Source organism: Paramisgurnus dabryanus, chromosome 19 (assembly GCF_030506205.2).
Source record: "Paramisgurnus dabryanus chromosome 19, PD_genome_1.1, whole genome shotgun sequence".
Classification (NCBI taxonomy): domain Eukaryota; kingdom Metazoa; phylum Chordata; class Actinopteri; order Cypriniformes; family Cobitidae; genus Paramisgurnus; species Paramisgurnus dabryanus.
The window spans coordinates 32199049-32223199 of record NC_133355.1 but is presented as its reverse complement, the minus strand read 5'-3'; the positions used below and the strand labels follow the sequence as shown (position 1 = coordinate 32223199).

Genomic DNA, 24151 nt, shown 5'->3' with positions numbered 1-24151 from the left:
AAATATCGCATACAATTTAAAATATTACTAATCACCTACAAAGCCTTAAATGGCCTAGCGCCCTCGTATATTAAAGAATTACTATCAGAATACAATCCACCACATAAACTGCGATCACAAAATTCTGGTCACTTAATTATCCCTAGAATATCTAAAGTGTCTAAAGGTGGTAGATCCTTTCCTACTTAGCCCCTAAGCTCTGGAATGATTTACCAAATAATGTTACAGTACCAGACACATTCTATCAATTTAAAGCCAAACTTAAGACATTCTTCTTTAACAAAGCATTCACATAACATGTCCAGTAAATGAACTTATCCCGCAATAGTTATTTTGTCTAGAACAAAGCACTCACATACCTCATATGGGTAATATACTATTGCCGCAATAGTTAGCCTGTCTGGAACCGAGCTGACTTAAACCACTATAATGTATGACACTTGCATTAAATGCGAATGGCCCCTACGCTAATAGAATTCTGTTTTTGTCTCCCTGTGTCGTCCTCGACCCCGAGGACAATGAGACAAACAGACCCAGTTCCTGTTGCTGTGAAGGTCATCATACCACTGATCTACTGGCTGTCCTTCAACGTGATGCCCAGCTGATGCATGTCCAACGACCACCAGCGGAACCAGTTTAATGCGCTTACCCGCTTCCTATCCCTACCGTGTTTATATATATATATAAAGATATATTAATTTCTCCCAAGGGTTTTTGTCCTTCTAGGAGTTTTTCCCACTGGGTTTTCTCCTAGGGGTTTTTTTTGTCCCCGGGAGAGTCAGACAACTTTGGCTTAACTTAGCACTTTACTGTATAGATTACATTATGAATACGCTCGCTTGTACGGTTTATCCTTACACGCTATATTCTACTTCTTATATTATCTATTGATTTTCTGTGTTCTCCCCTACATCTACTCATGTAAAGCTGCTTTGCAACAATTAACAATTGTGAAAAGCGCTATATAAATAAAATTGAATTGAATTAAATTCAGTTCTGGGCTCTCAAAATAACCAAACAAAAACAAAAATCATGATTTATCAGAACAGATCCAGGTGTAGGGAAAATAGATACACTTTCAGAGTAGGAAATCAAGTACTCCAGCACACTAATGACTACACCTATCTGGGATTCAAAGTAAGCTCAATAGGAAACCTTAATCTGGCTGATAATTCCAATACAAACATGGTTAAATCCAAAATGCAGTAATTAAAGCCATTGCGCTATATGGCAGTGAGGTACGAGGGACATTAAAATCTCAAGACTTTTCTAAATGGGAAAAAAGAAATTGAAACTCTGCATACTCAAATCTGTAAAAGCATCCTAAAGGCGAACAGATCCACTTCAAACAACTCACGCAGAGCTGGATTAGGCCAATACCCCTTATTGATCAATATCCAGAAAAGAGCCCTGAAATTCTATAAGCACCTAAAAAGCAGTGATCCAAGCTCATATCAAGCTCAAGCCCTTCAATACCACCAGCAGAACCCCAAAACAAGTGCACTTTTACGACTCATACAAAAACTACATCCAAACCAGCACAACACAATATGGCCTAACTAAATTATCACAAGAACCAAACTTATTGGAAAGATATCACTAAAATACAAAAGGAGATGCAACTTTATTTACAATTAAAAAGATACAAACCAGCAGAATATCTTAGCTGTGTTAAAGAACATAAAGTGAGAACGACATTACAGTTTTTCTCAGTCGCTTTGGTACATTTCTCGAATCAAACTCACAATTTGCAAAACAGTAAGTGCATTTCTCAAAACAATTCGTACAAATGGCAAAACACCATGGATAACCAGCAAAAGCCAGTCTCTTACTCAAAATCCTTAGTTTACCTCTCAAAAGTAAATATCTGTGTCAATGAACATGTCAGTGCCATCAGAATGACAAGTCTTTGTCATTTTGTACGGATAAGACAGTCAAATTGTTTAGTCATGTTGTCAATATAACAGTTTACTCTGGAGGGATGTTCTGATGTAAACTATGGCTAAAGTTTTGATGACAATTATTCTCAATTGTAGATTACACTTTAGTGTATGTGTGAGTGTAATTGCAAGAGAATGGATAAGATTCCAATTTACACTCTTACTGTTTTTACTGTAATTTATTGACAGAACATGTCATTGAGATACAGAAATGAAAAGACAGCACTGAATCGCACACAAAAAAATCTAAAGAAGACATTTGAACATAGGACAACTGTACATGCGGTGCTGTAAAAGTTACATTAAGGAATTACAATCTTCCTACACCTCTTGACGATCCTGTCTGTTCGGCCACAAATTCTCATCCACATTACAACGAACATGTTCTCTTACAATGCAGTGTGGAAAGAATCTTTTTGAGTGTCTTATCCAGCCTCTGCAGGCATCTGTTGTGATGTTGTCACATGCTGCATCAATGGCAGCCAGAAGGGTCATTTGCGTATGTGGCTGATGATCGTATACTTTCCATCTCTATGCTAAGAAAAAATCCTCAACGGGGTTAAGGAATGGAGAGAAGAGAGGGAGGAACTCCATCAGCATCCTGTCATGGGCAGCAAACCATTGCCTGATGATGTTGGAACAATGGAAACTGACATTGTCCCAAACGATCACATACTTTGGCAGGTAATTTCCAATCTGACCCCTCTCTTGTTCAGGGATGAGATCCCTGTAGAGAGTGTCTAAAAAGATGACACGACGCTCTGTATTGTATGGCCCAATAATGGGAATATGCGTTAGCACACCATTTTCAGAGATTGCAGAACTCATGGTTATGTTTCCTGCCCCGGTGGCCTGGCACATCAACTGTAGCTCTGTGGCCGATGATATTTCGACCACACCTTCTACGTTTTGTTAGGTTGAAGCCAGCTTCATCCATGTAGATGAAGCTGTGCAGTGGCTCACTTGCTTCCAGTTTCATTATACACTATATCCAGAAGACACAAAATGAGTTTTACATGCATTTTCATTTTGGCCAAGATACAGTTACATCAAATGTATACAGCACATATTTGCTATGGCTGTAGAAAAGAAGATGCAATGTGTAAAGTTCACACTTACTGTACTGTATATCAATATACAATGTTGTACTGTTTAGTCTATTTGGTGTCTTTTCAGCACCCTATCAATGGTTGAGATGCTGACTGTTTGGATGTTTTGAAGATGTTGTTGTCCTCTATAATGGCACTTTTTTATCTCCCTTAGTCTTATTGCATTATTTTCTATTACCATGGTGCAAATGGCCTACTCCTGTTCACGTGTGAAAAGGGGCCCTTTGCCACCCCTGTGAATTTGTCTTGCAGTCCTATGTGGGGGAAAAAATGAGTAATGAAAGTACAGTGTACAATGCCTATTTTTAGAGTACAAACCTATTCTGTTGATGAAAAGTCTGAATAATTGAGGACACAGTTGTTCTTCCAACATTTGGCTGCACCCTTCGACCAGCCTCAGCCATTGTAAGCCCATGATTGAGAATGTGGTTTACGAGTGTGGCTCTAATCTCATCAGGAGATGCTCGGCCGTTGACCCCGTCCAATTCCTTGTCCTTCCATTGTCAAACATTGTAACATTCTGGGGCTGTTTACACTTAGTATTAAGATGTGTTTTCATCGATCGGATCACAAGTGGACGAGAGAGACACATCACGTTTACACCTGGTATTTAAATCCATCTCTTTTGTCCACTTTCGACCGCTTTTGTCCTGAATACTGTGAGGGGCAGTCTGTAGAGACGGTGGGCGTGTCTCTCTGCTGTCATTCAAACGCGAGCGGGAAAAATTATGAGCTTATATGGACGCAAACTAATATTATGTCGGAGTCAGCTGCCTGTTTAGCAAGTAAACATGCTGCACAGAGTTTTGTACGTGTATATGTAAGAGCTTTCTCTGAATTTTCAGCGCAATTGATAAAATAGGATCGCACAACTTTCACACTTTCAAAACGAAACTACGGAGATCAGCGCCGCTTTAGTTTTATCAATGAAAGACTAAAAATAGCGCTGTTCACACTGTGTTAACGTCAGAAGTCAGAAAAATACGTAAAACTTGAGTTTAGTAGCTCAGATTAGATAAATGGGCGGAGAAAAGGCTGGTGCGTGTGGCTGTTCGAACACATTCAACCACATGTGCGTTTACACCACAAAGTGGTCGAAAGTGGACGCGTTCAAAACTTTTTGAACACTGTTTACACCTGGCATTAACGTCGTCCACTTGTGATCCGATCGACGAAAACGCATGTTAATGCCAAGTGTAGACAGCCTCTCTGTTGCTCCGGCTCTCTGTTGCTCCGAAGCACCTTCGTAAGAGAAAGTACAGATTCACCTGGGAGCAATTTACCAATTCAGGACAGATTTAAAAAAAGTCTAATGGAAATATAGAAAGTATAGAAATATGCTTGACATATTATGATAACTTGTTCAACCATTTTGCATGTAAAGACTTGTGCTATGAACTTGTGCCTAAGTGAGTGCGTTTACATGCAGTGTCTTATGCCGATTATGCTTAATAAACTGATAACACGTGAATCCTTGTATCGTTCATTAAATCGATTTTTCAAATTAAAATTAAAAACGAAAAAACAAAAAAGTACTTGTTTTTTCCATTATTTAATTCCTGAACCAAAATGCAAAAACGAAAAATGACTCGTTTTCCGATTTTCAGATCGTGCGCTCAGATAAAAAATACAAAACCCGAATAACGAGATTAGATAAATTTTAATTTTGATTTTTCATTCACACAAATTGGCATGACCCGGAAGTTTATGGATGTGACGTAAACGTCGGTGCACGTTTGAACACCACGTGTCGTCCACCAAAAAAACAAAGAACACAACGTTGACAGCCATGGAAAGTTTTGTGCTGTTCAGAGGAAACAGGCGCCTAACTCTTAGAGATGATGACATAACTGTAGAAAAAATCAGCAGAATATTTCAGGTAAGGCACATGTTTTTGGGAGCAGTGTGCAGTTTTTTATTTATTTGTTGTAAACGTGCCACAATATTTTAGTTTTGATATAAAACAAAGTATTATTATTATTAATATGCATGTTATATTTTCTTTCAAATTATAATTTGATTAGCTGCAAAATCACTGTTCACATGTGGGGTCATTTGTGCGGCTAATGTTTCGTTCATTAACTTAATCAATTGCTGAAACGTTGTCATTAATGCAAGCAGAGACTTTTAAATCGCTTCACGTTACTTTTATGCTGGGGACACAACAACTTGAAACATTCTAAGATCGTTGTGTTTTTGCGCGTTAAGATACACACCTAGATTTTCGAACACATTATGAATAAAATGTGATCTTAATGACTTTACAGTTGTGCTCAGTCTGTTTACAATTACAGATCATTTAATCATTTATACAAGACACACTCTTTGTGTGTTGAGTCCAATCTTAGAAAGTTTCAGCAAGAATTGTTGTCCCCTGCATAAAAAGACTAAACCCAGTAACAACATTATTTTGAAAATGTTTATTTTGTGTATATTTCTCTAAAGGTCAGTAGCACCAGTCTGTATATTACTGATGACATCAATGTGGCTGTGTTTCCTGCACCTGATGGCCACTTCAGTATTATTGACCTCAGAAGGAGGACCCATTATGAGGTCCATGGCGAGAGCATCAGCTCAGAGGGTTCACCTAGTCTCAATGCAGCAGCAACACCCGTCCCTACTCGCTTTTCCTTTTACCGTCCAGTCAGTGCAGCTGCGGGTTCTGCAGCTGGTTTTGTTACAATTCCAAGAGCTGCTATACCGAAATCCTTCCAAAGGTGACAAAAATGATTCCTTGCAAAAAATATAATTGTATAATAATTGTTTATAATACAACAACACACTGTGCAAGCATTGTAGTATAATAGTATTCAAAACAGTTTATTAAACTGCAGAAAGATTATTATAAAAAAATCATTACTTGCTATCAGTGCATAATTAATTGTTTCACCCAGTCAAGTTTATTGACATTTTATAGCAAAAAAGTATGAAAAAATAAGAGTGCTGCATGTCTATAAACATGTAATTTACAGGAACAGATAACATCAATTGTGTTTGTTTTTATAAATATTTAGGAATGTTTTCATAGCTGACATTCACGATGGCAAGCTGGAGACAAGCAATACATTAACAGTTTGTTTTTCTGAGTTTGATGCTTCTGTTCCGGGTATTGTCAGTAAAGTAAAAGATGCCCTTGGGCAAAGGGCCCACTAATCCTGACTGATGGTCAAGGAAAAGAAATCCTGGATTCTGAAGGAACGAGAGGTATAATAGAACATTTTGTATTGTCTATTAGCTGGATTTTTTTCAACCTTTTAGTTTTGAGATGAGCATGTTATATGCAGTCATATTGGACTCTAAACTATTTGCTATACAGGATCAGCATATTGGAAACAGAATGCGCGAAAAATATTCGCTTTGTGGCAAGAAGAATTCCAACGCCTACAAGAAACTAAAAGAAGGAGAGTGAGGTACAGTGACTGCTACATTTTATTACAATATATAGATACAGATGTGACAATAAAGTCGAAGTGCATATGCACAGCATTACTTTGGGACCATTTAGAGTTGGGGCCACTAAAATCAAACTAACTGTCAGATTAATTACTTTTCATGAACATAAAAATTTCAGATTAATAAAATAGGTTGCAGTGTGCATAAAGCAATTGAGACTAATATCTAGGTTTATCTGTTATGTTTTAAATATTTTTCAGTCGTCGAGAAGACACCGGTCTTCACGATGTTTTGGACACCATAGAACAAGTTGTTCTTGTAGCCCAGGACCTTCAAGGTGTGTCCAGTAAGATCAGAGAGCTCATAGAGCTGACCAACTCAAACCGCAAGACACTGTCCCAGACAGATGCCCAAGTAGCAGCAATTAGAGGTGCATTTGCCTGCATTATTTGAAGAGGTTTGTGTTGTATTTTATTCCCCAAAAATATTTTCTTAAATGATGTACTCATTTTAAGCAGGAACTGAAAATTGTTGAACATATTCTAATATGATGATAAAACAAATTTGATCGTAGCAATTTTTCTGTGGTTTTGCAAACTTTTTTTTTTCATTTACAGATCTAATGAATGAGCCAATGGTTTCCTCATGCTGCCACAGTCTAATTGGCTGCAGGACGTGCATCGAGCAATGGCAGCTAAACTCTCCCTCCTACCCAAAATGCAGAGCTGGTGAATCTAATAACAATATGTAATTGCTTACAGGTCTCTCTGATGCACTGGCTGCACTGAGAGACACGCTCTTTGAGTAATACTGTATATTACATACTAGAGATACTGCATGAAATTGTTGATTTTTTTCTGTTGGTTTCTTTGTAGTTCTGAAAATGTCAAATTGTGCAGTTCAAGGGCTATTTTGTGCATTGTTTTATTTGGTTATTTATTTTGCACCATCTAGAATGCTGTGAAAATCAACGTGCAATATTGGATTTACACAAGCTATGCAGTGTGTTTGGGGTAGAAAGAGTCTTCCCCTTTTTCAATACTGGTGCAATGTTTTACATATTTATGTCTTGTATTCAAGGGTTTAACTTTAAAATGTTAAATACAACATTCCTTAAGAGTCTACAGAGTTCTTAAGAAAAAATAGTCTTCCTTTTTTCAATACTGGGGCAATGTTTTACATATTTATGTCTTGAATTCAAGAATTTAACTTTAAATTGTTTAATACAACACTCTTTGAGATTCCACAGAGTTATAAAAGAAAGTCTGTTTATTCAACTGTTCATTTGAATAAACTTTACTTAATGAAAAAGAACAAGCCTCATTGATTAAATTGAGCCTGGGTATAAAACTACAAAGCAATATCACAGTAACAGCTTGGTTGCATGATTACTGTACTATACTGATTACAAAATTAATTACAGTATTTAGGCCACTTAAACATATCTTTGAGTTAAATTAATGAGGTATAACAATGAATCCTGAAAAGGAGTATAGTTATTGTTCACTGCATGATTGAAAAGAAGAGAGATGTCTGGATACTTTTCTGCAAAATCCACTTCTGCATGACATCTGTCCTCCTCTGAGGAAAAGGGGTCCATTTCGAAGGTTGACATCCACGTCAGTGATGATCCCAACTCCTGTTTGTACATGTTTGCCACAACAGGAGCACTGGGCAGCAGCTCCGCTGAAATTTTTGATGGACATCCAGCTGCTGCAAGCTCATTGGGTATCCCACGGCCTAAAACAAAAAGAGTATGTCAATCAACAGTGAACAAAAACAATGTCCTGAATGTAAATAGACAGGGAAGGTCTTGCACTGACTAAAAGCATACCTGGGATCCTGTGTGCATTCCAAGACTGCGTTACTCTATTTAATCCAATTTGGCTTAATTGGCAGGTCAGGTTTGAAATGCAGAATTTAGTCAAATTGTCTTCCATGTTGATAACTTCTTGGTCAGCAGGTGTACCAGGGCCTGCTTCGATGGGTAGTTCACTCGGTTGTTAACTTCAGGCCAAATCCTTTCCACTCCAAGATTCTGTGTAGAACATAAAACATTATTTTACATTAAATACAATGTCGAATAGAGAAATAAGAATTAGGTACATTTAGATAAAAATTACCACTTGAAATGTATTCACCCTTCTTTCCAAGGAAAGAAACGGGGCCAAGTACAAGTATAATTGATGCAATCATTTTAATAGTTATAGTTGTCTTTTCAGCATATAGCATTGCAAAAAAACACACCCTTGTTGAAGTAGTTTGAAGGTATGGTTGTCTGCTGAGGTTCTGCCTGTGTCTCGACAGCTTCTCCTGCATGTATAGGCACATGTAAAATTCTCTGCCATGGTCAACCCTCAGCTGGTCCCACAGGCCGTAATTAACTACAACAGATCCAAAATATAATACTGTCACTTTGTTGTTTTTGCACATGGCTATTTGAAAAAAGTGCATTCTATAAAAACAAATATTTTAAGCTGAGAAATAGATTATGACAGTATTGAGTTGATTCACTTGTGTGCCTTAACACGTCAATTTGCTGTTAGAAACACATTGAAATATAAAACAAAAACACTACATCGTTCTCCTGTAGATATAAGTTGTTGACTGTCACAAAACATTAAATAATGCAAGCACAATAAAAAACTGTTGCAAAAAAGAAGACGGCCTCTGAGTGAAATTGTTTTGAAGTTATACTGTTTGGTATTACACATTTAAATAGCAAATGCCAATCTATTGGGGTACCATTCTGAACATGCTTACCTGTACACTTGTTCATAAATCACAAGATTATTTTTCACTGGCATTGTAGCATTGGCAACAATTTTGCTGCTGTAGCCATCAATGGCCAGTACGTGTGTTACACCAAACATTACAAGCTTTTCATTTTGATCAAGGTGCAGTTTATGGCCCATACCATCGGCATGATAAGGAACTGGGTTAAGATTACGTGCACCCTAAACAAATGATAAAATAAAATGGATTACTGCTTGCATCTTAAGCTATAGCTCACATATATTTACGATGCCTCATTCATGAAACTTCTAAATATGAGTAATTTGCGCATAAATTGGACACAAAAATGCACCGCAAACATCTGGCTTTTCAACCGCTATTAAAATTGTAATAGTAAACAAAGAAATAAAAATAAGGATTCAGCAAAAGGATTGTGTCATGGCCCAGTTTCTTTCTCTCTCTTTCTCTACATTCTCACACACACACACACGCTCACACACACATTCATACACACACACACACACACATTGCCCGCTCTCATTACTCTCAGCCGCAGCTGTTTCCACTCTCCCTCTCCACCTGTTCCTCATCTTCTCTCATTTACCCAGGCTTTATCTATCGTGCCCTGTCTTTGTCCTTTGTCAGATTGTTAAGCTATGCAGACGTGTTCGTTTCTGTACTGGATTTATATCTACCATTTCCTGTCCTGTCCTGTCCTGTCTCGTGTGTGAGGATTAATTTGTTGCTGTTGGAATTACCCCCTGCGTTTATTTGTCATACACAGAACTGTGGCTCGAGAGAGACTTGCATTGTACCTGTGTGGTGCCGCTGGCTGGCATCGGTCTCCTCTCGCTCTCTCCGGGTGCCTTGTGAACCCCGCTGCCCTTTTCGTTCTGCTCTGCCACAGAGGACTATTGAGTTATCATTCTCCAGCCACCTGGATATTTTTCTGTTCATCTGTGTCTTTGTTGGTGCCGTTATCTTTTGCCTGTGGCCGCATTAATAAACTGTGACATTTTTTCTGCTATCCTTGCATTTGAGTCCTTCATTCCCATAACAGAACAATCTGACCAAACATGGACTCAGCGGGTAGCAGCCCCTTTCAGGCAGCCGGTCCCTTTCAGGCTGCCGTCGAGCAGCAGGGTGCCCTTCTAGGACGGCACGAGGAGGACATCACCGCTGCCCGACATGCGGTCGAGACGCTTGCTGCCCCGATGTCTGACCTCTCGCAGCAGGTACATCATATCCGCCAGCCGCGGGCCTCTTCACCGGTCACTCATGTTCCACCGGAGCCACGGATTAACAACCCTCCTGTCTATTCGGGTGAGCCCACTCAGTGCCGTGCCTTTCTGACCCAGTGTGAGGTGGTTTTCTCCCTTCAGCCAGTGACGTACGCCGGGGAGCGCTCGAGGGTCGCTTATGTCATCTCCCTTCTCTCTGGTCGCGCCCGGGAGTGGGCCACGGCTAACTGGCAGGCGGAGTCTAATTGTGTCCTCAGCTTCGCTCAATTCAAGAATGAAATGATCCAGGTCTTCGACCGCTCTGCTCATGGCGCTGAGGCTTCTCGACAGCTGTCCGTCCTTCGACAGGGTAGAGGCTCGGCGTCTGATTTTTCTATTGAGTTCCGCACTCTCGCTACCACCAGTGGCTGGAACGAGCCTGCTCTCATCGCCCGGTTTTTGGAGGGACTTAATTCGGAGATCAGGGAGGAGATCTTCATTCGGGAGGTTCCTCTCTCCCTCGACAACCTCATCGCTCTCGCCATTCGGGTTGAGAAGCGGTTTGAGCTTCGCCGCAGAGCCCGCCGCACAGAGCCAGCGGCTTCCTCTTCCTCTTCTGTCAGGGCTGCTCCTGTTTCCACCGAAGCTGTGCCGGAGCCCATGCAGTTAGGTGGTCTTCGTATCTCTCCCAAGGAACGGGAGAGAAGGATTTCTAACCGTCTATGCATGTACTGTGCAGCCGCTGATCATTTTGTGTCTGCATGTCCGGTAAAAGCCAACGCTCGTCGGTAGATGGAGGGTTACTGGCGAGCGCCATCACACAGAAAACCCCTTCCAGGGCTTGTACGTCACTTCCGGTCATGCTTCATTGGTCTGCTTCATCAATTGCCAGTTCTGCCTTAATCGACTCTGGGGCAGAGGGAAATTTTATTGATGAGGATTGGGCTCTACAACAAGGTATTCCTCTCATGCATTTAAGTGACAGTACTCCTTTATTTGCCTTAGATGGCAGTTCACTACCCAAAGTACAGAAAGAGACTGTTCCATTGACACTTACCGTTTCTGGTAACCATAGAGAGACAATTTCTTTTTTGATTTTTCGTTCTCCTTTTACCCCTATTGTCCTGGGTCATCCTTGGCTTAAACGCCATAGTCCTCATATTGATTGGTCTAAGGGATCTATTGTTTCGTGGGGGTTGTCTTGTCATGTTGAGTGTTTAGTATCTGCTGTCCCTCCTGTCTCTTCTGTTTCTGTGTTTCAGGAGGAAGCTGGTGATTTGTCTGGAGTTCCGGAGGAGTATCAAGATCTGCGGGAGGTCTTCAGTCGTTCACGGGCCACCTCTCTCCCTCCTCATCGTTCATATGACTGCGCTATCGATCTCTTACCGGGGACCACGCCTCCTAGGGGTAGACTCTATTCTCTGTCGGCTCCAGAACGGGAGGCGCTAGAGAATTATCTTTCTGATTCACTTAGTGCGGGTACCATTGTTCCGTCGTCATCTCCCGCTGGTGCGGGGTTTTTCTTCGTAAAGAAGAAAGACGGTTCGCTCCGCCCCTGCATAGATTATCGAGGGCTGAATGACATCACTGTTAAGAATCGCTATCCTTTGCCATTGATGTCTTCAGCCTTCGAGATCCTGCAGGGAGCTAAGATTTTTACCAAGCTCGATCTCCGCAACGCATACCATTTAGTGCGTATTAAAGAAGGAGACGAGTGGAAGACCGCCTTTAACACGCCCCTCGGTCATTTTGAATATCGGGTCCTCCCTTTCGGTCTAGTCAACGCCCCCTCCGTGTTTCAGGCTCTTGTCAATGATGTTCTCCGTGACATGCTTAACATTTTTGTGTTTGTCTATATTGACGACATACTAATTTTCTCCCCGTCTCTCCAGGTTCATGTCCAGCATGTACGCCGGGTTCTTCAACGCTTACGTGAGAACCGGCTATTTGTCAAAGCAGAGAAGTGTTCGTTTCACGTATCTTCGGTCACGTTTCTGGGTTCTGTAATCTCGGCAGAGGGGATTAGTATGGATCCTTCAAAGGTTCAAGCGGTGGTAGATTGGCCGGCTCCCGATTCTCGCGTCTCGTTACAACGCTTCATTGGTTTTGCTAATTTTTATCGCCGTTTTATCCGAAACTTTAGTCAGGTGGCCGCCCCTCTCACCGCTCTAACATCTGTCAAGTCACGCTTTGAATGGTCAGAATCCGCTCAGAGGGCTTTTGATCATTTAAAGTCTCTTTTCACTACCGCACCCATTCTTATCACGCCTGATGTCACTAGACAGTTCATCGTCGAGGTTGATGCGTCTGAGGTAGGGGTGGGTGCTGTTCTATCACAGCGATCTGCAGCTGATGGAAAGATCCACCCGTGCGCCTATTATTCCCATCGTCTTTCGCCCGCGGAGCGTAATTACGATGTCGGCAACCGGGAGCTGCTCGCCATACGCTTAGCGCTCGGCGAGTGGCGACATTGGTTGGAGGGTTCTTCTATTCCCTTTATTGTCTGGACCGACCATCGTAATTTAGAATATATCCGCTCCGCTAAGAGATTAAATGCGCGTCAGGCTCGTTGGGCATTATTTTTCACGCGCTTTGATTTTTCCATCTCTTACCGCCCCGGTTCTAAGAACGTTAAACCGGATGCATTGTCTCGGCTCTTTGATTCCTCAACCCCCTCCACGTCACAGGAGGAAATTATTTCTCCCAGTCTCGTGGTAGGGGCCGCAGGCTGGGGAATCGAAAGACAGGTTAAGCGCTCTTTATCTCGCGTTGCCGTCCCACGAAAATGCCCTAAGGGCTTACTCTTTGTTCCGGTGCCCACACGCTTGGCTGTCCTCCAGTGGGGACATGCATCTAAATTAACTGCCCATCCTGGTGTTCGGGGTACACTTGCGGCTATCCGCCAGCGTTTTTGGTGGCCCACCTTAGAAGGAGATGCTCGCCGCTTTATTGCTTCATGTGCGGTTTGCGCTCAAACTAAGGCTGGCAATGCCCCGCCAGCCGGTCTGCTTCGCCCGCTACCTGTTCCTACTCGCCCATGGTCTCACATCGCGCTCGACTTTATCACCGGTCTTCCCCCGTCTAATGGTAACACGGTCATTTTGACGGTGGTTGATCGGTTTTCTAAGTCTGCCCACTTTATCCCGCTCACTAAACTCCCCTCTGCCAAGGAGACCGCCCAGATTGCTGTAGACCATGTATTTAAATTACACGGTTTACCCTCTGAAGTAGTTTCTGACAGAGGACCACAATTTTCCTCTCTATTCTGGAGAGAGTTTTGTCGCCTCATTGGTGCCACTGCCAATCTCTCGTCGGGCTTTCACCCCCAAACTTGTGGCCAAGCCGAACGAGCCAACCAGATCATAGGTCGGCTCTTACGTAGTCTCGCATTTCGTAACCCATCATCTTGGTATGAGCAGCTCCCGTGGGCAGAGTATGCCCATAATTCGCTCCCATCCTCTGCCACGGGACTGTCTCCGTTTCAGTGCTGCCTCGGGTACCAGCCTCCCTTATTCTCTTCACAAGAGGTTGATTCTAGATGCCCGAGCGTGCAGACATTTATTTCTCGTTGTAAACGAACCTGGAGAAGGGTAAGATCCGCTCTGTGTCGCTCTCGTAAACGCATGTGCATCACTGCTAATAAGCGTCGGATTAAGAGCCCCCGCTATTTGCCGGGTCAAAAGGTGTGGTTATCCACAGCAAATTTACCTCTCCAGTCTGAATCTCGTAAATTGGCTCCTCGATTTATCGGACCTTTCCCTATCACTAAGATTATTAATCCTGTCGCTGTCAAGCTCCGTCTCCCGCCTAATCTTCGCCGGGTACACCCCGTTTTTCATGTCTCTTGCATTAAGCCTGCCCCCCGCTCGTCCCCTCGCTCCGCGCTTTCCGCCATTCGTATCGAGGGGTCACCCGTTTACAGAGTCCGCAAGATTTTGGACATGCGTCGTCGGGGGCGTGGGCATCAGTACTTGGTCGATTGGGAGGGATATGGTCCTGAGGAGAGGAGTTGGGTTTCTCCCCGGGACGTCTTGGATCCTTCGCTCATTGATGATTTCCTCCGGTCTCGTCAGGCTTCCCCCTTAGGAGCGCCAGGGGGCGCTCCTTAGTGGGGGGGCACTGTCATGGCCCAGTTTCTTTCTCTCTCTTTCTCTACATTCTCACACACACACACACGCTCACACACACATTCATACACACACACACACACACATTGCCCGCTCTCATTACTCTCAGCCGCAGCTGTTTCCACTCTCCCTCTCCACCTGTTCCTCATCTTCTCTCATTTACCCAGGCTTTATCTATCGTGCCCTGTCTTTGTCCTTTGTCAGATTGTTAAGCTATGCAGACGTGTTCGTTTCTGTACTGGATTTATATCTACCATTTCCTGTCCTGTCCTGTCCTGTCTCGTGTGTGAGGATTAATTTGTTGCTGTTGGAATTACCCCCTGCGTTTATTTGTCATACACAGAACTGTGGCTCGAGAGAGACTTGCATTGTACCTGTGTGGTGCCGCTGGCTGGCATCGGTCTCCTCTCGCTCTCTCCGGGTGCCTTGTGAACCCCGCTGCCCTTTTCGTTCTGCTCTGCCACAGAGGACTATTGAGTTATCATTCTCCAGCCACCTGGATATTTTTCTGTTCATCTGTGTCTTTGTTGGTGCCGTTATCTTTTGCCTGTGGCCGCATTAATAAACTGTGACATTTTTTCTGCTATCCTTGCATTTGAGTCCTTCATTCCCATAACAGATTGAAAAAGTAAAATCGAATGCAGTAATATTTAATTTAAAAAATATTATATAAAAATCTAACATTTAAATTAGGATTATTGGCTAAAGTACACTGCAAAAAATGACTTTCTTACTTAGTATTTTTGTCTTGAAGAAAATAAGTCGTTTTTAGAAAAAAATATACAATTTAAGATTTGTGCTTAAAACCAGCAAAAATATCTGCCAATGGGGTGAGAAAATTTTTCTTGAATTAAGTTTTAAAGAAAAAAGTAAAGAATTAAGTGTTTAAGAAAAAAGTAAACTTATTTCAAGATTTTTTTTCTCACCCCATTGGCAGATATTTTTGCTTGTTTTAAGCACAAATTCACTTAAATTGTATGTTTTTTTTGTCTAAAAACTAGACTTATTTTCTTAGGTCCTTTTGCTCATCAAGAAAATACATCTTAATTTAAGAATTTTTGGACATTTCTAATGAAAACAAGACAAAAATACTAAGTAAGAAAGTCATTTTTTTTGCAGTGTAAATTTAAAACGCAACATTTATTTGTCAAGCCTCTTAAAAATGCTGTGTGACACCAGTGGCAGAGACAGAGAGGTGTCCAAGGAGGCATTGGACCCCCCTGAGATGTGACTGGCCAACCCGGGCGCCACCCCAAATTTAATGCGCTACTTTCACTTTCTGTTAAAAGTGCAGTGTGTAAATTTTAGCGGCATCTAGTGTTGAGGTTGTGAATTGCAACTAATGACTCAGTCCACTGCTCACCCCTCGCTTTCGAAACACATAGAGAAGCTACTGTAGCTACCACCAGACAAACAGTTCAACGTCTGAGACAACTTAGTAATAAAAGTTTGTCTGTTAAGGGCTTCTGTAGAAACATGGTGGCCCAAAATGGTGACTTCCATGTAAGGGGACCCTCTGTGTATGTAGACAAAAACATCTAATTCTAAGGTAATAAACACATAACGGTTCATTATGAAAGGTCTTTATACACCCTTGATAATATAGTTTTGTATATTATTTTGCATTTCTGTCAAGAGATCCTTCTAAAAATTACACACTGCACCTTTAATCGGCGTGTTTATTTTCGACATGCGGCAACCAGAGTATGTGAGCGGAGTGGAGTGGAAAGAATTTGCGCTCCTCGCTCAAAGCATTTCATAATTACTACGCTCAAGCTCCGCTCCGCGTATACAATTTTCCGCTCCTCGCTCGCTCCCCGCGCCGTCCTTACTTATGTATCGCTCCGTTTTCGCTCTACGGCAAATTTTTGTTCTTTAAAAAAAAAACGAATATGCAGTACTAATAGAAGAACATCATATATTTATTGGAATTTGAAACACTAGCTAATATTAGCCCAAATTATCATTAGCTCAATTTTAAACAAAGCACAACAAAAAATGTGTTGAAATTAAATAAATTAAATGAAAAACCTCAAATAAAATAAATTATCAAACGAAAAACATTACATTAAATAAAAGAAATTAATCACAAACTAAAATATTAATTTAAACAAATAGCCAAACGAAAAAAATATAGGGCTACTGCCTTAAGCCAACTTCTATAGGCTATTAATTATAGAACTATTCTGAACAAATTAATAAATTAAAAACCTCATATAAAATAAATTATCAAACGAAAAACATTACATTAAATAAAATAAATAAATCACAAACTAAAATATTAATTTAGACAAATAGCCAAACGAAAAACTATAGGCAGTCTACTGCCTTCACTTTTAGCCAACTTATATTAATACTATTCTGAACAAATTAATAAATTAAAAACTACTAGAACTATGCTGAACAGAACAAATGCTATAGCTGGTTAAACATATATTTTTTAAAACTATATCTCCAATGCTGCATTCACTTTAAGAAAAACAAGCTTTTGCAGAGTGGCAGGTGCCAAGCACATGCGATTATTGCTGGACATCAAACCAGCAATAGAAAACCCCCTTTCCACGCTTGCTGAGCCACTGGCAACGCTGAATATGCGTCTTGCAATTTGTGAAAGTTGTGGCAGTACAGTAGAGTTTTTTCTTCCAGAAGCAAAGGACGTCCACTTCGGTGTTCAATCTTGGCATTTCAAGGTATTGCTCGACTTCTTTTACGTCTAGTGTTGTTGTAGAAGAGGAATGTCTCACAGTTGCGTATGACTGGAACATTGACTTGACTTTTTTTGCGCTCGATGGCACAGGGTTTGGGACCTCCGGGTCAGACTCCAGGACCTTCACAGTGTCCGTGACAAGGGAAGGGGATGTTAGTTTTTTATTCACACTGCAGATAAGTTCTGTTTGACGAACTAACAACTCCCGGATTTCAATCTGTTTGCCTTGAACCTACAGGAACAATAAAATTAGCTATGATTATTTGCCATTTTGAATAATAATAATAATAATAATAATTAATATAATAATTATTATTATTATAGAGTTATATAGAGTACATACAGGATATGAAAACTCTATATAACTCTATAATTACTATACTATGTACTGTATTATTTTTGTTGATTAGTATATACAGTTTTCTTTTAATAAAACCATGATTTTATTTCTGAATGCTTTGTGTAATGAATTACTTTTTCATCTCTTGCAATCCACTCGTTCTTGAAGCATGGATCTAATAATGCAGCCAATATAACGTGGGTGTCATCATAAAACCTTTCATAACGAGTCGAAAAGTTTTCAGCTAGAGTTTCTGCGAATGCGGCTATTTCCAGTGGAGTGTCACTGGAAACACCAGACATCATTCTGTGTATTTCCGCAACTGCCGGTAAGATCATGCCCAGGTTTCCCAGTTCTTTTTGTAAACTATGGGTCAGTTCAGCAAATGGTGTGAGTACTCTCACTAAGCCTTGAAGAATGAGGACATCATTGCATGTGATTTTCCCATCATCTGTGATCGATGTCAGCCAGTTTTGCCACAGCGTGTCCTTCTCGAACATTTTCAGCACCGACTCGATCATCCGTAACTGACTGTTCCATCTGGTTGCCCATGCAGTTGTGGGACGAACACCTAATTTGTTGATTTCCTCTGTGTTCAGTGTGCTTTTTCTGACTGTTTTGACTACTTTACCAACCTTGTTGATTATTGAATTAATGGGACTGTGCTTCGCGATTGCGTCTTTAATTGCCAGTTGGAGTGGATCGGACATCTCAGGTGAAGATTTGATTTTGTGACGTAGTGCTCTACCATCATGTTCAATAGGATGGCCAGCTGGTCTGCATGAAGCTGCAGGAGTGCAACATCTGGAGCATCACTCTCTGTCTCCGCGTCCCCGACATCTTGGTCCCGCTGATCGCCGAATTCGCTGAAACCAGGCAGATTGGAGGCTTTTACCATATTGCTGGCGCTATCAGTTACTACTCTGATCACACCACGTTGGACATTCCAGCGTCTCAGGACCTCCTCATATTTTTCATAAATGTGCTTTGCTGTGTGGTGTCCCTGAATGTGCTCACAACTAAGCAGAACAGTGTGACCTTTAAAGTTTTCATCTATGAAACTGCCCACGATTCCCAGAAAACTGTGACCCCGTCGGCTCGTCCAAATATCAAGGGCTACTGAGAGTCCATTGCAGTTCTGTAGTAGATTCTGCAATTTATTCTCCAACTCGAGTAAAGCGTGTGGCATGAGTGTGTCACGGACTGTGCTGTAGCAAGGTGGGGTGTAGCCAGGCTGTGCAATGTTCGCAAAATAGCGCATCCCTTCTCTTTCTCCTTTGGTGAGTGGCTCATAGTCCATGTAGACCATTTTAAAGAAAGCCTGATCTAGTTCACTTTTCCTCTCCTGTGAAATATTTTTTTTTGCTGTTCTTTGTTGAAAGAAGCCTTTAAATGTACTGCTCTGATTCTCTTTACACGTTTGCTGTAATCTTTCCTCTGCAAATAAATGTAAATTGCACATATTATGGCGCTAAAATTAAATATTAAGTATAATTAAATGTCGCAAAATATTTACAAATTTATTAATTTTGCGTTGGTGGTTTAGGTTGTTCAAATTGTATTGATACTGACCTTCAGTTTTTTTCTCTTCTCAAGTGTGAGCAAAAAACTTGATCGTGTTTCCTCGACACGTGCCTTTTAAGATTCCATAAGGAATCTTTGGATGTTGTAATTACCTCCCCGCACTCACGATCTCCTTTGTTATCAGGACCTTTTACAATACATTTGTATTTTTTTCCCCCTTCTTCGTGGTAGTATTTTAGAAACTCCATCTTTCTGTCTGTGCTTATTAACAACTAATAAACTGGTCCAATATAGGCCTAATGGAGTTGCACATGCGGAAATCGCGAGGGGGTCAGTAAAATATAATTAAAAACATGGGTATAATAAATAACATTATATATATATACTTATATAAATATTTGTGAAAGTACTAGTAAGACGACAATACAAATGCAAACGAATGCAAAATATATTAAGAAACATTTAATGTCCCCCTCCGTTTTCTCACAGTGGTTTGGTCTGACGACTCGTGACTCGTAATTGAGCGATAGTGGAGCGTTTTCATTCAAAAAATCCGCTCCTCGGTCCTGGCAAAATCACGCCACTCCACTCCTCGCTCCGCTCCCACTCCGCACCGCTCACATACTCTGGCGGCAACGCAGCACATTTGTTAAAAACAGACATTAGGAATATTAACCCTCCCTTTTTATTTTTTAATCACTGCGCAAAGAGACGATTACTCTGCTGATTTTGGACGTACAGATATGATATATACTAGGGCTGTGCAAAAATCGACTGCGATTATCATGCGCATGTCATCAGTAAAGCCGGTTCCGTGATTAGAAGTAAATCGCCATCAGCTGCTTTCAGATGGAGCGGCATTTATAACACAGACCCGTAGTTCACCGAGAAGCTAGGCAAAATCGCATAGATAATCGGAATCGATTTTCATCGATTATGAACCCGATTTTGCCTAGCTTCTCTGTGAACTACGGGTCTGTGTAAAAAATGCAGCTCCATCTGAAAGCAGCTGATGGCGATTTAATACTAATCACCGAACCGGCTTTACTGATGACACGCGCATGATAATTGCAGTCGATTTTTTGCACAGCCCTAATAAATACATCATTTAAAACTTGTGAAGTGTCTAGTTTTTTGTGTCAATCACTCACTGCTCCTAACAATTGTAACTTCATGAAAAAGATTAATCCATGTTTACTTTTAAATAAATTACTTCTTTTGCCAAAAATCCTTAATGTTGAGCTCTGCTATCTGAAGTAACTTGGTTTATTGTGGAATTTTGATTTCCCGAACAACTTTTACTAAAGTTAACGAAGTTAACCTGACATCTTTTGCAGTAAATCAGATGTGAGAATTTTTAATTTCAGCCTTGCATTATGTATCTTACAGTTAGTATAATGCTTGTAGTAATTTGCATGCAGGGCAAGAAGAATATTTATCTAATGTGGGGTAATGTACAGTTTCATTTATGCTTTTTTAATAATTACAGTATTCTTTCATGGGATATGGACCCCCTAAAGTAGCCTTGTCACCCCATTTATACAATTCTAGTTGTATTTCAGCATACTGTATTTAAAGTAGAATGAGTGTGTGCATACTGTGAATGAATTTAATAAACTAATTCTTGATAGCCTTTAGTTAATTCACGCCACGGACATGCGCACTCACACTGAGCTGTCCTAAACTAACACATCGGAGACACATCTCAAAACACTATGTTTTCTTAAGGTGTTGCACTTCTAACTTTAACGTTACATGAATTATTATTATTATTTTGTAACAACAAGTAACAACACTTATCAAATAACATTTACCAGACGTCGCAATTCATGGTATGGCTGATGAACGTCTCTAAGGATTTTTCCGACACGACATTCTCCTGCACGCAATCCAAGAGAAGACAGATAGCCAGTCATGAATTTTCGGCCATATGACGGCCCTACCTGTCGAGATTCCCAATAATATAGCAATTAGCAAATGTTTGCACGCTGTCCATACAAAACACAAACAAAAAGCTTAACGTTACTTTATAAACTGAGCCAATCACAGCGGATTCCAGTTCTGTGTCCGATAAATGCATTTTTCGTTGAAGGTTGTGTTGAAATAACACAGTCTCACCCCATTTCGTCAATATTTGACGACACTTGACCATTCGTCATATGTTGACGTGAAGGGTATACCTTTCGCGTCATTTTTTGACGAACTGGGGACTTCAATACTATTACGTCCGTTGCATTCTCTTTCCTATTTTATTACCATTTGCGCGTCGGTTTAGGGTTAGATTACGCAAAATTAAACAGTGTACGCGAAATTAAACAGTGTACGCGAAATTAAACAGTTGTCACCTGGCGTTGGGGTTAGAGTTAGGTTTGGGTAGGGATGTCATTATGTAAATCTAACCCTAAACCGACGCGCAAATGGTAATAAAATAGGAAAGAGAATGCAACGGACGTAATAGTATTGAAGTCCCCAGTTCGTCAAAAAATGACGCGAAAGGTATACCCTTCACGTCAACATATGACGAATGGTCAAGTGTCGTCAAATATTGACGAAATGGGGTGAGACTGGGTTGGTTGAAAACAGAATCTTCTAACGCTCATTTCGGAGCATCGCTGGACACCCATTCGCTGCAAATGGGTGGAAATCTGTGCATGTGTTTTGCCACTCGCGAATAAGTCTTTAATTAAATAAACATGTGGCTCTAATGCGGCCATAGTAAAGCTGTTACTGCGAAAAAATCCACTGTCCTATGTTTTTTTTTATTGCGGGTGTGTGAAGATCCTGCCTGCCACTGGGTCACAAACACTACTAGGACCGCCACTATAATTAACTACCGGGTCATGTCAATTTGTGTAAATAAAAAATCTAAATTAAAAGTTGTCTAATCTCGTTATTAGGTTTTTGTATTTTTGATATGAGCGCACAATCTGAAAATCGGAAAACGAGTCGTTTTTCGGTTTTGCATTTTGGTTCAGGAATTAAATAATGGAAAAAACAAGTACTTTTTTGTTTTTAATTTTAATTTGAAAAATTGATTAAACGAACGATACACGGATTCACCTGGGGTCATGTATACGCGTAAAACTGTTTTCTTTAATCGGGGAAAGCTCATAAACGGCGTAACCAAAAACCGATCGGCACAGGTAGTTTTTTGCTCATTACGCTGATTTTGCGTGGCATTTAAACACCTTAACCGGCTTACTTACAGTTTTGTCCATGTGCGCATGTCTCCGAGTATGAAAGATAAAACGTCACACGCGGAAGTAAGCGCAAAGTAACGCATAAAAGTCTCCGCTCGACAAAAGCAGTTGGCAGAGAAACTGTTAAAATAGAAGCTCATGTTACATTTACAGGTTCTGCACACACAAGAAGAGATACAACAGTACAGCTTAAGACAGATATGGCGTTGACTTTTTGAACGACTATTGTGTACTACAGGTGGTGACGTCACTGCCTGCGAGAAAACTTATAAGTCTTCAAGTCCCATGTAAACGCATTTGTCTGCATAGCCGTTTTATTGATTTGCATGTAAACGCATGAAAACAGTTTTCTGTAATAAGCAGATTTTTGATAGTTATCCGCTTATTCTGTGCATGTAAACGTACTCACTGTTGTAGGGGGTGAGACTATTCAACAGAGACCCATTATAATACATTTTGATCAACATGACATAAGCAATTGATAATGTAGAAAACAACAAAGAAATGTACATAATCATTTGCATGGATGTCCCAAAGCATTTGAAACTTGTTCAAAGAAATAAGAAACTGCTTTTTTATGTGCACAAGTGACACAATTTGAGAATTGGTTTTCACTTGCCCTGCCAACATTGTTACTGGCCCCAATAAAAAAATGTCAGTGTCACATATTTAAAAATAATAATTCAAGAGTCAAATATAATTGTATACAACAGACACTGTCCAATGAAAAAAGGCTCCCAACTTTTCTGCTTTACCTGTAAACTGACAGCAAATTGTGCAAAATATTGCATTGTTTCTTTCGTTGTGTTTTACCCAAGTAAATGTCTGCTTCCAAGATCTTAAGTACTATACATTGATGAAAATATATTGGTGAGGGTGAAGCACTGGCCCGATCGGGCAAGTGACAATACTTTTTACTGGCCCGAACGTCTAACACGCTTGCCCCGGGCCACCGGGCAGTCCTTTCTGTTGAGCCCTATTAAATAGTATAAAATTATTATTATTTTATTATAGTCAGCTGTTTTATCCTTAAGTCATTTAACAAATTTAGTTATAGCAGCATTTATATCTTATATGTGTTTCTATTCCTAATTAAATGCAATTGCTTTGGATTTACAGATGCTGCAAATATTATGTGCACAGGCTTTCTTTACTTTTCTTAAACATACAGGTTACTATGTGAAATATATTTTTTCTTCTCTAGTACTGTAGTAAAACTTGTGATGTTGCACACGGTACAGTATTACACAGATCAGTCCCTTATTATTATTATTATTACAGTACAGTCTGTGATAAATGCAGGTTACTTCTGCTGAAAACTGCAATGATGTTTCCACATCATTTCTTAATAATCAACAAAGTAAAAGAGATTGAACAAATATTACAGAAAAAAATGTCTATTTGCTAAAATGCTTTGGAGAAAAAAACTGAGAGATTTATTAGGATTAAAAATGTACAATTAATGTAAATTTTATTGGAAATATGTAGTCCTGGGCTTTGATTATTCTAAAAAAAGGACATTTTATATAATGAATCTAGTTATATTGTTCAATAAATTTCATGCAAAGGTTCAATTATTAAAACTTAAAAACCTTAGTTTTAGTGTCCTAAAAATATCAGCAATTTATTACACTGATTCAATTGCCTGAGGCTTTTAAAGTAATAAACGTTTGCAGTATTTTTTTTCTTCAGTAAAGTGACTTCATTAGGTGTCATTCTCCAAACGTGTCAACACTAATTTATATTTCATTCCTCCTATCTCTTTTGTTCTTTTATTTATGTCTCTGTCGTTGTTATATTTGTTTTGCTTTTCTCATCTTTGAATTGCTAATACTTTTGTTTTACAATACGTCCG

General features: G+C 40.2%; 1 pseudogene; it reads right to left on the bottom strand.

Annotated features, from left to right (window-relative positions):
- Positions 1-7311: 7311 nt before the first annotated feature.
- LOC135780026 (uncharacterized) lies at positions 7312-21200 on the bottom strand (annotated as a pseudogene).
- Positions 21201-24151: the final 2951 nt, after the last annotated feature.